At 33.3% G+C, this 15,084-nt stretch overlaps 1 long non-coding RNA gene across 3 annotated transcripts; it reads right to left on the bottom strand.

The window, feature by feature from the left end:
- Positions 1–614: 614 nt before the first annotated feature.
- LOC18601424 (uncharacterized) lies at positions 615–8,726 on the bottom strand. 3 transcript variants are annotated; one of them, XR_001927376.2, is made up of 4 exons: positions 8,428–8,726; positions 5,168–5,457; positions 4,335–4,412; positions 615–1,569 (listed from the first exon to the last, which is right to left on the bottom strand). It is a non-coding gene; the product is annotated as an uncharacterized LOC18601424 (long non-coding RNA). The 3 variants fall into 3 exon arrangements; XR_016025746.1 differs by lacking the exon at positions 8,428–8,726 and adding an exon at positions 5,762–5,800; XR_001927375.2 differs by lacking the exon at positions 8,428–8,726 and having other exon boundaries at positions 5,168–5,708.
- Positions 8,727–15,084: the final 6,358 nt, after the last annotated feature.

Raw genomic sequence — 15,084 nt, 5'->3', positions numbered from 1 at the left:
CTTTGGTAGTTTACCATACTTTCAGTCTTTGCTATTGCTTTCCTTTAGACTCACTAATGTTAAAAGTGAACTGTAATTTTTTCATACTTTATGATCTAATAATGTTAAACTACCTTGAATTCAGATGTCGGTAAACAAAGTCAAAGGCTCAAAGCTTTTCTGTCTCTATTATCCTAATTATATTTCTATGTTCATGTTCATATTGTGATCTGCCCTATACTTACCTATAATTGTATCCATCATATCACTATGATATAGTTGCTCGCTAGAGATAAACTAATCAACCAACACAGCTTGCATCAGTATGTTGACAAACATAAACAAAAATAATATTGTTATTGTGTGTTATCACTAGATCTACAGCTCTCCTCTACAAGACAACATGTGCCACACAGAATGGAAGTCAAAGCTATTAATAAGTCACCCTGTGTTCACACACTTCAAAAAAGGATAAAGGCCTATAAACAATCGTCTTAACAGGAGATGAAGAAGCGAAAATTTGTTGCAGGAACTTAGTGAACTAGGCACAGTATGATTATTAAGTTATAACCTTCACAAGCACAGTCAGAAGGAAACAGTTCATACATTTTTTCATATATCTTTTGTTTGCCAATGTTTAGCATGATAATTACATAGAAAAGAGAAACAAATCAGCCTTATCTTAATTTTAAATACAAAACTTTAATGATTTAGCAGATTCAAATTTTCTATTGGTACCACTTTATCAGCGCTGTCCAGCAAGCCAAGCTTAATAGAAAGAAGATAATTAAAGGGAAGACAAGATATTATTTGCTGGATGACAATGACGAGTCATGACTTAAAGAAGATCAATTATTGAGCCAGAGGGAAGTGGACCGGAGAACAAGACATGTTACGGCATTTGAACCATATAGAAAGCAGATTTAAAAATCAATTTCAACCTTTGAATAAGAGGAAAACGAAAACAAGTTGGTATTTGAAAACATAAGACTATCAATCTTTATTTTCCGCAGTTCCACGAGTAAGAATAAAAAAGTAGTCAGATGTCAGTTCTATGCCATTATTGCATCTAAAATTATTGTTTACGTACTAGATTGTTTTTCTTTAGAACCGTGTCAACAAAAGACCCTCCTGTTACCCACTCACCTTGATAAAACCTTTGTCCTTTAAAAATAATAATTTAATCATTCTCTCCTAAAGTGGAACAGCCAATTCTTTTATTTTGCCAAGCAATCAGTATAAAGAATGCATATAATGAGCACGCAGGTTTTGTTTTATTGTAATGTGCACAACTGGCACTGTCTCTGACCAAGAAGCTGACAAACGTAAAAATGGAAGAGAAAGATTCATGAATTCTTACCATCTTACACTGGACAGCATCATTACCTATTTCTCAACCATTGGAAGATATCAAGATGATTAGTTTTGGCTGGACACAGATGGAAGAAAGTTGAGGGTATTCCATCATGAAGAGACAAAGCTTGCTGCTTGATTCGGACTATTGATATTACTGTAAGCGTCAACTCTTTCCAAACACCTTTTTTCTTTCCTCTACTGTCAGCTCTTTCTCCAACATTTGAGAGAGGAATTCTGGTTAAAACGAACAACTTTAATCAGACCATGGGAACTGTGAGTAACATTAATCTTACATGGAAGGATGCAGTTGAATAGCTGATAATTTATTTTTTTCCAACAAGTATTGAAAAGAAAGTCTTGTTCAACTTGTACATAAAATTATTTCAATTGCTCCAACCTCGACCTAGAATCCAAATTTTTGTTTTGAAACATACATTGATGTAAACCTGTAATAGTTGCATATGAAGGAAAGCAATTGCAGCCACATCTTACGACAGGGTACATTTGATATTTAATAAATGCCAACCTATGATTTGCCTAGATATATATTGTCAATTAAGAGAGCTTTGTAGAGGCTAGATCGAGTTGAGAGAAATTATTTATTATCAAAATATATTATCTTGTTCAATCATTTTCATCTTTTTTGCTGATGAGTGAGAGTTAATTCAATGAGAAGAAATTACTCATCATCTCCTTCGCTCGCTATATAGCTTCTAAAATTGAGACTTGAATGGTTAACTCTAAACCGGATAGAGTTTTATCTATCATGTCTCTATAACAATGAACAATTAGAAGCAGGTTCTAGGCTTGTAGCCCTTCAGTAACCCATCCCCCCTTCATCCTCTCTGCCATGATCATCATGAATAGCTCCATACCTCTTGCTTCATATTAGCAGACAAGCTTATGTGCTAATTTCTAGACCAAGCTATTTCTTTTTGAAACAAACTCACTTGCCTCGCTTTAATCATATAGCCTTAGTTTGTCTGTAATTAAGAACATCAGTACATAGGGGGCTGTCATTGGAGAACCTTATCAGTTAGTGGAATGTGGGGTATAGCAGAGGAAACAAGAACTATCTGTGGTCCTTGACTTAACAATATTGGCCTACTGATGGTGATTATTGGCTGCTGTCCTCAAAATGCCAAGCACAATAAGGTGAAGCTAGATAAAAACTCCCCCAGGCCCCTGCCCCCCTTTTCCCCCTATCTGTTTATCCTTTGGAAGGTGTTCCTGCAATGTTGGCCTTTCGCCTGAACTAGGCATTTTTAGTGATGCATTTGCCAAGAGAACATGTTGTGTATAAGCTAGAAATTAATGGTGTGTATAAGCTGAAGAACTAGTGATTTATCATTGGTTTCCATCTCAAATATACAACTTCAATTATTTAGTAGTGAGATAACCCCGAAGGTACAGTAATTGAACTTTTTAAATTATAGTAGGAGGAGAACGATCTGGAACTTTTATCATAAGAGTTAGTCCTCTATTTTAAAGTCTCTTATGGTACTAAGGTGACTTCAGCTTCAAATAAGCAAGGGCTTGATGTTGCCACAGTTATATAGCTGCATACACTTACATATACTAACTAGATTTGCACATGGACTTGTCACACATGCGTCAAAGAATTAAAAGAAGAAATACACTACATTAAGAGCCTAACGGGAAGAGAACCCTTAAAAGCAAAGAAAACATCCCCATATAGAACAAGTCCAGATAACAAAAGTTTTTTTTTTTAATAAGCCATATATTTATTAATGTAACTGATTACACGCCTTAATATACAACAAACGGCATAAGTTCTTTGCCCTATATTAAAACAACAACCAGCAATAAAATTTAACCAGCCTAGGCCCTCCTTATCCCCCTAATACATACAGCTATTAGCGAAACTCAACCAAACTGACCCCAACCGCTTCATCATTCATATAACTTATAAGCCTACTACATCACAGCTTTTAGCTCAGTCAACATCCCTCTCTTTGTTCCTTTCCCAAATCCTACCCATGCCACAAAACAACCTCCCTCTTCTTATCCCACTTTTACCAGAAAATCAGCACTAACATTGGCCTCTCTATAAATATTACACAACACGAAAGTGCCTATTGTCCCCTTCAAAATGTCAACATACTGGAATAGTTTCCAGCATTTCCGTGGTGGAATGGAGGAGTTCACCACCGGGCTGGCAGTTATTTCCACTATATTCTTAATAACTTATTTTCTCACCACATTTCTCTTCACATCACAAGGGAGCCCCTGAAAGTTTTAGGACAGAATTTTAATGATAAACCACAGACAAAATCCCTGGGTTTCACCCTTTCCTAACCTCTACCAGAAGATCTACTTATACCGCCCAAGAATAATACTCCTCATTCCCTTTGCCTTCACTACTGCCCAGATTACAGAAGAGGTTCAGGGAATAATGAACCACTTTGGTTTGTTAAAGCCGACTGATATGAAATGCATTGACAAAACAAAAAAAAAAAAAATGAAAAGAAACGTTTTAAGTGAAATCCAATTTCTTTTAATTTTTAGACAATTATTGAGAGGAGGGACACATATATATAGCAGTGCATAGGAAGAGAATCCATATATTTTAATTATCGATATAAGAATTATATTGGTTAGTTTCATGATCTCTCCGTTTATAGTTTTAGAGATACTCAGAAGGTAGATTTACATAAAACTTATAAGCGATAATTCTTTTTTTCTGCATTTCTTTTCCGATTTCCAGAAAAAGAAGGTGCTCATTTCTCTTTAATCCAGTACTTCTTCAAACTTCTTCTCATTGTCCAAATTCAAAATTAACTTAGCGAACTACTTTTCCAAACCGTTTACTTGTTAGCTAGGAAAAGAAAACTAGCAGCAAGAACGTCAGGTAACTGCTTAATTCAAGGGATAATTCACTTGTACATCTGGACACATGAAATACAAATAAAAAACCAGGTACCAAAACGAAAACAAAAGAGAAAATTGAATAAACTTCATGAAAGGTGCTTCCATACCTTTGATATGAAAACTTATGGAGAAGAATTAATCTGATGTTGCTTGTATCTTGTTTTTGCCACGTCATTGTTGAAAATCTGTATATAGATAGAGGGATATAAGCCTTAAAAGTAAGAGAAGAACAATAGAATCAACTCAAATGTATATATATATGTTAATACAAAAAATATATAAAAAAATGCAGATCTACCCTAGCTTCGGTTTCAGATCGAATAAACTGATAAGAAACTAAGCAATCAGCCTCCACCCATAGCAAGTTAATTCGTTATTGTTCAGGTGTAGGCTACGGTTTCTTTAAGAAAATAAATTAGAAAGAGAGAGATATCAACATGCTTTCATTGTGATCAAGGGGATTTACTTGTGGTCTGAGGCGATCCGGTCTGTTTGATTTATAAAAAGTAATGAAGAAATAAGCTAGCTAAAAGCCTAAAACATGATTTTCATTTTGTTTTCAGTAAAATGTACAAAAAGTAAATGAAGAATAAGTCCTTAGTTTCGAGCTCTTGCTCGCTGGAGAATGGAAAGATCAACTATATAAAGGAAGAGACTATTATTCAGGCTAACTTGGTGAACTAGTTATTGTTCTCTCATCCATGTATCTGAGAGATGACTAGATCAGGTAAATGACTACAACTTACAACTTTAAGGTGCAAATCTAGTAAGTCCTTGCAATTTAGAAACACTACATCTACTTAATTTTAGCATTTTGAGTGAGAGAGGGAGGATTAAATCTACTTTTAAGTTTTGCAATTTGAAAGCACCACTATATATCTTGCTATGATAGGCTTATCAGTTTGGTGATAACATATATAAGCCTAGAAAATGGAAGTACCTGATATAAAAGGTGGCCTTTTACATTCAACGTTTAAAGTTAAACAAACAACTCTCCAGCCCTCTGAAAAACAAGCAAAAACCAATATAGAAAGATGATCTTGACTGAAGATGGAGGGGAGTTTGTCGGGGGATGATGGCGCCTACCAGCTTCTTGCAACTTACCAGCACTATACAATATGCACCAGCTAGGCGCTATCTCTCCTCCGACAGACTCCACTATAACTTCACTGCTTTCAGAATTTTTTATGAGCAACTCATCGTTTCTGTTCTCGCTTAGACTTTTAGTGCCTGTAAGAATTAAAAACAGAGCTAGTTAATTTCTGGGTAAAATGCATTTGTTTGCAAGAGGGAGATGAGAGAAAGAGTAGGGTTTGGAAGGGAGGGCAGATTGTTTAATGTTGAAAGTTGAAAGTTAAACGTATATAGACTAAGAACTCTAATGTTGTCGACTTGTCATGAAGGAATTTTTGCTATTGTATTTGAAACTTAGCACCCTCTCTTGAAGTCCAAGTTATTCTTTTTCCAAAGAACAAACGAAATTTCAAATTTAATAAAGCTGAAACATGATTGATGAAGGAATCAGGAAATGTACTCTTTTACTAGCTGCAGCCTATAGATTAATGAGATCAATCGCACTTAACAAGAACCTCAGACAATCAAGAGACTGACTACAACTTTTTGAGATGCTTTTTACTGTTCTGGGTCCATTTCATAATAGTTAATCATATATTTTTCTTTTTGCTTGTTTATGGTTTTGTCTTTTTTTTTTTTTTTTAATTCTTTTTACACTTCAAAGAGAAAAAAAAGCAAGTCAATAGTGCAAAACAGATCATAGTAAGTAGTTAGGAAGAAGATGAATGATCCACCTGTTTTCTTACCATTCTCGAAAGACAAGAAAAATAAATTGGAAATTGAGAAGATGAATCTGGCCTGTTTTGAATTTCTGTCCCCTTTTCTAAAGGGTGTGTACAACATGATCTTTATTGTTTTACAACCATGTGCCTCGTGGTTCAAAAGTATATTGCCTTTGATTGAACATTACACTTTTGATGTTTGAATGACTCAAAGATTCTATATGTGAAGATAATCAATACATGTCTATCAACACATGTAGAGCAATCTTGCTCTCATTTTAGGAGAGATGCCACTAACAAACAACAATAATAAGAAATGCTTTTGATTTAATTGAAAGTGCATGTAATTTCAGTTCGGTCAAAATGATGGCGAAAGAAGTTCTTTAGTCCATTAAATCAATAGGAGCAGTTGATCATAAGGTATGCTGAAAATTAATAGAAAGACAGTTAATCTCCTTTCCTTTATTATTATTATGATTAAAAATTGTGTGGATACGACACTTAATATTTATCAACTAATCAAGAACAAGAATAACTGTCACATAATTGGATATGTATAAAGAACATGTATCAATGAATGTACAGAAAGTTAAGTACTAAATTTTCTATCTTCTTGAGTATACAGATTATTCTCTTTTTGATTTTATAGAAAGCAACAAATAAAATTTTCCCTACAATTTATTGTCCCAAATTAACATTTATTATTATTATTGCATACATATAGATAAAAAAGGGAAACTAAATTTGGACCACATGGAGAGGAGAGGTAACTCAATGATAAGAAAAACAACATACGGCATAGGTTTCTTAATTTTTGTTCTTATTCATTTTGTTTTTTCTTTCCACCACTTGAACCAACCCTTTTCGGCTAGAAAGAAACCAGCCAAAAATTCATGATCACAAGAAAAATTGACATGACATTGGCTCGTCCATGCCAATGAATCTGTCCAGTTGATGAAATTATAGCAGGACCATCTATAGAGAAGGTACAAAACAGCAAAAAAATGAGTAGCATTATCGCCCACAACAACATTTGGTGGGGCTACGGGCTAACAAGCATGAAAAAGACTATTAAGTTAAAGAGTCATAAAATTTTAGGGGAGTTGCAACTATAAGCTTCTAATAACAAAGACATAAGTTCTCACCTTTAAGGAGTACGGAACTATATATATATATATATATATATATATATATATATATATATATATATATATATATATATAAAAACATAGATGGGGTTTTCTTGGGTGTGATTTTTGTGGTTAGAACAGAATTTATTTAGCCAAGAAAAATCATCTTAACACGTTTTTTTTTTGTCTCAATCAAGATGTATTTATTTATAAAAGTTCATTACAGACCTTAATCCCTATCATAAAAACAATTATGGACATTGAAACGGAAACGCCTTAATACATAACACGCCTTAAACAAGAGATGAAACGCCTACCAGCACCAAAAACTCAAAACTCCTCGCCAACAAAGGCATTAAGCACAAAACAATATCTGTAACGCCTAAAAACAAGGGACCCCAACCCTGGAGAGCACCACAGGAAGCAAAACAAAATAAAGCTGGGTTGAAGCACAACTCAAGGCCCCAATACCCTAAGCAGTAAACAGCCCAACGATATTAATATGTTATTTTAGCAAGTTAAAGTTAAACGAAAATAATTGAGTTTAATTTTTAATATATATAAATAATAACACTAAAAGGCACCTGATGCAAAGTAAAATATTAAAAGCAAAATATTAAAGCATAAAACCAAAAATATATCGAAGTGAGTGCTTAAACCAGAATCCAAAGTTAAGATCGCCGTAAACAGAGATGTCTAAAAATTTGTAAAACAAAGGTTAAGGACATTAAGTTTGGATGGAGTCGATGTCGGCTGACCAAAAACAAAAGGGCGGTCCCAGCTAGGTTTTCAATCATGAAACTAGCCATGAACCAATAAGATAGTGACAGATTTGTTGTGTATACATTTTGTATGGAAAAATAATTGCAGAGGAACTTTAATGCAAAGATGATGATGCTAGTGCCACCTCATCGATTGATGTCATCTACCATCATATTAATGTTTCGCTATCGTACTGCGCTGAATTTAATTCTTTTCTTTACCCTGAAACCCAGGGAACTTTGTTTTTTTTTTTTCTGAAAATTAACGCAAGGAAAATTGTTCACTGTGTTAATTATTTTTTCTTCTTGAATTTGTAGATTGTTATATCAAAATCCCAGATTTAGATTGGAAACTCCAACTTTATCAATGTCAAAGAGTTGCTTGACCGAGATATAAACATAGCCTGTAGGAAGGCTATGTCATCACCGCATATAACAAGAAAGGAGAAGGAGATGAATCTCTAGCAGGACATTAATGCAAATAAATGAAGTAGCTTTCAAATGTAGGCGTACCTGTGAAGAATTAGGGAAAACATGACGAAGAAGATGAAGAAGATGAGCAAAGAAAGTGCAGGGTATCTTGTCACAAGGCGACGGCACTTTGCGTCGTTGCTTTGCCTTTCCATGGGAAACTAGAAAGCAGCCATATACCGCAGCCAGTGCCATCGCTCCTGCGACAAGACTCCCCAACCCCTTTTAACTTTTATCCTTGGCTTAGCTTTTCTGCATATTCTCAATGGTTTCCACGCTTCGCACTCTTCCTTTCTATTTGTAGGCCTTGGGTGGAGACTAAGGGAATGTTCTCTCTCTGTCTTTTGAAGAGGGTTTATTTAATTGCCATGTCAATGCATGGAAATTGCGTTTGCTGGCAAAGGAAGCAAGGGAGAAAAGTCTCCACAGACTTTGTTATTCACATGCGTTCAACAAAGTTGAATGTCTCATTTAACACATGAAAGAAGCTCAGCAGACTTATAAAATTCCCCTCTCCCCCTTTTTTTGGTTAAATTCTAGAGAATGACAAAACAAGATCAAGGACAAAAAAAAATGTAATGGAAGGAAGTTTGATCCCATTAGTATATCACCATTCTTTTGTTTACTTAATTATTATATATAATCATCGTCATTTTTTTAAAAGACTATACATCTCACTTTTTTACCGATTTATATAGTTTATCTTACTTCATTATTCTAAACTATTAAAATATTACTTAGCATTTCAATCTTAAAGTAATATATTACTGACAAGTTTGGCTCGCTAAATAAACTATAATAAGAATAGAATATCATAAGACGTGTATAGTTATTATCTTATTTAGTTCATGAAATAGAATTTGACATTTTGACATATTCTAATGTTTGATTAGGAAAATAATTTTAGAATAACAGAGGAATGATTAATAAAAGATAAAAATACTTTTTATCATAATTACCCTTTTTAAATATAAAATATTAATTTTTTTGATAATTTATAAATCATTAATAATTTTTAATTAAAACTTCAATTTAATTGTTTTATTTTATTTGTCTCTATTTTTATTTCTTAAATATTAAAAATTTATAATTTATTTAAAGTATTAATAATTACTAATTAAAACTTTAATTTGAAATAATAACTTTTTTATAATTTATCTAAAATATTAATAATTTTTAATAACAATTTATTAAAAATTTATAATAAATTTATTAATAATTTTTTTTAAAAGCTATACTTCATTGATAAAAACTCAAAGTTGAAGGAGCTAAATCAAAAAGAGCTCTTCACCCATTCATACAAAAAAAGCAAGAGTAACGACCAGCAAGCAAACACAAGCTCAACCAAAACCAACCTCTATACAATCATTCCCCACTTTTAACAAAAGTTTAATAAAACGGACCCTTGTACAATCATTTCCCACTATAGAAAGATGCTCACAATTGATATCTGAACAATTTCTAGAGCAATCTCATACATATTTCTCAAATGCAACAGCATGCAATAGACAAGCATAATTTCAACAGCAAAATCAAACAAGCAACCTGACATGAAAATCAAGAAACAACATTAATCGTTATTAATGACATTTGGCAGGTTTTGTGCTGTATCAAGTTGAGTTTCACTGATACCCCATAATAGGTCATTGGCCCTACCCATTGCATCTCTGGCTAAATCATCAACAACTTCATTAGCTAACCTCAAGATATGTTTGATCTCCCACCGGCCGATCCTATCAAGTAATTTAGAACTTTGAATAATAAGAGTTCTCACTCTCCAAGGAACATCCATAGGTATTTTAATTCACTTGACCGTATTTTTAGAGTCACACTCAAGAAAAAGTGAATGGGAAGAATTCCACCTTAAGGCAACAAAGACAAGAGCAGCCTCTTTCACAGTAAAGAGCTCCACTATAGTAAAATCCAAAATGCCTCTAGCTTTAGAAAAAAAAGGGCTAGTGTAGTGCTAAGATCATTTCTCAAAATGCCTCCAATACCAAACTCACCAAGGCAACCTTTAGAAGAACCATCTATGTTGAATTTGAGGCATCCATTTTAAGGTTTCATCTAAATCTCAATTTTCTTGGCTTTTTTGTCCTGATTTGGATTTAGACCCTCATTTGGAAATCTACCTAAGTCCTTAATTGATAGGTTGAAATTAGGCCACTTAGCATGCAACTCTAATTTTAATACTTTTAAAATTTTGGCGTCTTTTCCATTTTTTACCATGAAAAGCCACATTATTACTTGTAGTCCAAATTGCCCAAATAATGACATACCATGCCATTTTTCATATCAATTCATTTTTTAGTGACAAAGCAAAATTAAACCATAACATAAAACATATTCTGGGCCAATGATGATTCACCTATTCCAAGTTCCTCATGGCACTTCATTGCTACCACAATAGCCACATTTTATCACAAATGAAGAAAAGGTGATTAACTGTTTCAATCTAACGCTTACATGGTTAACAGTTAGTTGAGTTTGCACTAATAATGCCTCTTTTAAAAAGGGTATCTTTCATGACCATCTTACCTTTTACTAACTGCCAATAAAAGACTTCAATTTTATGAAGAGCAAATCCAAACCAAATCAGCTTCCAATGTCTTGAAGGACAAGTGTTGAAGGTTAGAACTTGCCTACAAAAAGAGTTAAAAGAGTACTCACCACTGGAGTTCCATTTCCATATGAGTTTATCATGAAACTCCTTTTCAACAACTTGGGATTTAATGAGATTGTTGAATTCATCTTATTGCTCACATTCCCAGTCAAAAATGTATCTTCTTAACTAAAATTTTCATGATTCATTACCGATCCACTCCCCAAAATCCTCTATTTCCCTTTTTTTTTTAACAGCAAAGGCAAAAACTCAAGGGGAGGCAAAAATGTAACATTTTATCCATTCCTCCCCTATTGCCAAGAGATATCCCTTTACCATTAGTAGTGAAGTGACAATATTCACCAGTTCCATGGAAAGGTTTAATAATATTTTTCCATATGTTCGACCTTTTGTTGCCATGCTCGATACTTGGCAAAATGCTATCATAATCAAGATCCAATTTTTCAACAATGATATGCCTTAAAAAACTCTCTAGTTCATTGTCATAGCTCCATAACCACTTATTTAAAAGGGCCCTGTTCTTTAAACCAAGATCCACTAGCCCCAAGCCTCCCAAGTTTTGAACATTGCACATTAAATCCCAATTAACATGATAGAGTTTACAGACAAGGTTAGGGCCTTCCCATAAGAATCTTTTCTGAATTTTCTTGATCGTTGTTTTGACTTTAGTACAAATTTGGAAAAGAGACATGTAGAAGAAGGGCATGCTATTTAGTATTGATCTTAGAAGTGTAACTCAACCTCCCATGGATAAGGTTTTTGTTTTCCACGATGCTTTGGAGAATTGTAAGCACTTGGATTACTTGTAATTATTGAGTAGTGGTAGGTCTATTCTTATAATTATTTTAGTGGTAGGGGTCTCTTTCATTTTGTATATAAATCCCATTATAACAATTTTTGTTCATTAAAGGAATATTGAAGAATATTCCAAAATTAACTCATATTCTCTTCCTCTCTTTTTCTCTATTTTGTCACACTCAAAACTTAGAATTTAACATGGTATCGGAGTAAGAATAGATTTTATGTTTAAGAATTTTTTTACTCAATTCCTTGTTTTCTCACTCGATTTGTGCAACACAAATCAAGATTCCAATTCCCTTTTTTTTTTTTTTATCTTTAGCAATGGCAAAATTTGCACCTTCAAAAACTCTATCAACCTCTCTTTTACAGGATCTTCACTCTCTCTACTACCTTCACCACTCTGACAATCATGATTTAGTTGTGGTTACTTTGAAACTAACCGTAACCAACTATATTTCTTGGAGTAGATATTTTCTCTTGGCACTTTCCATGTGGAACAAAACGGGTTTTGTGGATGGCATCATTTTGAAGCCTGACTCGAATGATAAGTTGTATGTGCCATGGACATGTTCAACAACCTGATTGTAGCATGGTTATTGGAATCCATCTTACCTTCAATGGCTTCAAATATCTTTTACATGGACTCTACATCGAAAATATAGGAAACACTAAAAAAGAGGTTTGCTTAAACTGATGACACCAGGATTTGCAACTTGCACTTTCAACTTTCCAACATCTCGTAAGGAACTAGGTCTGTCGATGCATACTTTATAGATTTGAATAGTACTTGGCAAGCATTAAGGAATTATATGCCTTTTCCACATCGTGACTGTGGAAGTTGTAACAAATAGTGCTTTAAGAAATATGTTGATCACGTATAAAAGAATTATATTTTTCTTTTCTTGAATAGACTGAATGAGTCATATGCTGCTCTTAGAAGTCAAATTATACTGATGAAACCTTTCGTTAGTTTAGATAAGGCTTACAATATTGTTCTTAGGGAAGATCCTAGAGAAATTTGCATATCCAAACACAACCTTTTAGTAAAATTTCTGCTTTAACCACCTATATTGAGGGCAAAAAGAAAACCAAGGGAGATTTACATTGTAGTCATTATGTTAAATGGGACATATTAAAAAAAATGTTTCTGTATCATTAGATTTCTCAAGGATTTTAAATTCTAAAAAGTTGAACCTCATGACAAAAGAGGAATGCATTCTGCTAGTAGTGTTTCTACAACTTCTATTGATTAGTCATGCCATAATGAGAAGGACACATTGAATGACATGTTTAAAATTTCTCAGATAAAGAACCAGGTTCAAAGGTTTATGTCATGGATCCAAGAGCATGAAATAAACAGTCATGATGATAATCCACCAAAACTAAACAATGCACAACAACTTAGGCCATCCACAATCAATTTAGTTGTGGGAGGTATCATTACTAAACCTATTAGTTAATTGCTTCAAAATATCAATCAATAGATTCATTAGATGATAAAACATTAATCTTTAGTCATGATAGAAGGGTTGTTGACATTGGAGCTACAAATCGCATCATATGTTCTGTGAATGTTTTTACACTGTCTAGAAAAGTACACAACCTGTTTGTACAAATGCCAAACAATAATAGGGCTTTAGTTACCCATGTTAGCATTGTAAAACTGTCATAGTCATTAGTTCTCACTAATGTTCTTTATGTTCCATCTTTTTCATTTAATCTTATACTAGTTGGAAAATTGACAGAATATAAGCAACTTTGTTTGATCTTTCATAATTCACAATGTGTTATTTAGGACCTTCATTTATGGACAATGATTGGGCATGCGAAACTCCTATCAAGATTATATGTAATTCAGAGAGACTTGGGTGCACAATCTCTAACTTCTTCTACTTCTACAAAAATCTATGATGGTTTTGTTCCAAATGTTTTAATCAAGTTTTCTAGTTTTTCCTTTGTAAGCAATTGTAATGCTGAGTCAAAAGGATTTGATTTGTGGCATTTTTTACTAAGAGATGTTCCTTTGACAAAATCAAACAAATTAACTAATAGTTTTTGTTTTAATGTTTTTTTTATATCAGACTTGTTTTACGGAATCTGTCCTTTAGCAAGGTGGAAAAGGTTGTCTTTTCCCATTCATGTAAACACTACCATTTCTCCTTTCGAAATAATACACATAGATATTTGGAGCCCTTATTCTACTGCAACCATTTCAAGTTATCAATATTTTTTCACTATTGAGGATTATTTCAACAAATTTACTTGTGCGGTTTTTATGAGATATAAATCAAATGTTTTGATTATTGTGCCTACTTTTTGCGATATGGTCATGAACCTTTTTAATTCTTTTATCAAAAGCATTCGATCTGAAAATGGCCTTGAGTTTAAATTGACTAAATACTATTCTTCAAAAGGGATTGTGCACTAACTCTCATGTGTAGACATTCCCCAACAAAATGGTCTTGTAGAAAGGAAGCACCAACACTTGCTGGTAATAGCCCAAGCAATATTATTTCAAGCTTCCTTACCTTTGAAGTTTTGAGGTGATTCAATCTTAATTGCTACCCATATCATCAATATGTTTCCATCTCTTGTCATCTCAAATAAAACACCATTTGAAGTATTGTTTGGCAAACCTCCTTCTTACAATCATCTTAGAGTCTTTGGTTCATTTTGCTATGCTACTACTCTACCCCATCACATAAAAAAAAAAAAAATTGAGCTTAAAGTTACAAAGTGTATTTTTTTAGGCTATCCTAATAGGGTAAAAGGTTACAAGGTTTTTTATTTGAAAAAACACAACATTTTCATATCTAGGGATGTAGTCTTTGATGAATATATATTTCCTTATTCCAGAACATATAATATTGATATGAAGAACTATGACAATGATCTATGTGCTAACAGGTTTAATGGTTTTAATCCTAATGTATTTAATGATTCTATTATGTTGCATTTTGCTTCTCCCAACAAATCCATTGTACCTTGTTCTTATTGTAATGACTTACACTCTTTCCTTAACACTCAAGTTGATCTTTCTCCCTTTGACTCTACTAATGGTGTTAAGACCAATTCCCAAAATGACCCACACATCCTTTCTACCATCCCTATTGACCTACTTGATTCTTAACTTAATGACCAAAATTCCCTTGTTGTTCTTACTTTTCAAACTTCTCTTAAGAGAAGCCTTAAAACCAAAAGACCTCCCAAATACCTAGAGCTATATGAGTGAAAATTACCCAACCCAAATACTAATTGTGTCATAGCACATCCTA

Source organism: Theobroma cacao, chromosome 4, assembly GCF_053813885.1.
Source record: "Theobroma cacao isolate CCN51 chromosome 4, ASM5381388v1, whole genome shotgun sequence".
Lineage (NCBI taxonomy): Eukaryota > Viridiplantae > Streptophyta > Magnoliopsida > Malvales > Malvaceae > Theobroma > Theobroma cacao.
Note: the sequence above shows the minus strand (reverse complement) of the source record. Positions and strands in the feature narration are given on the sequence as shown.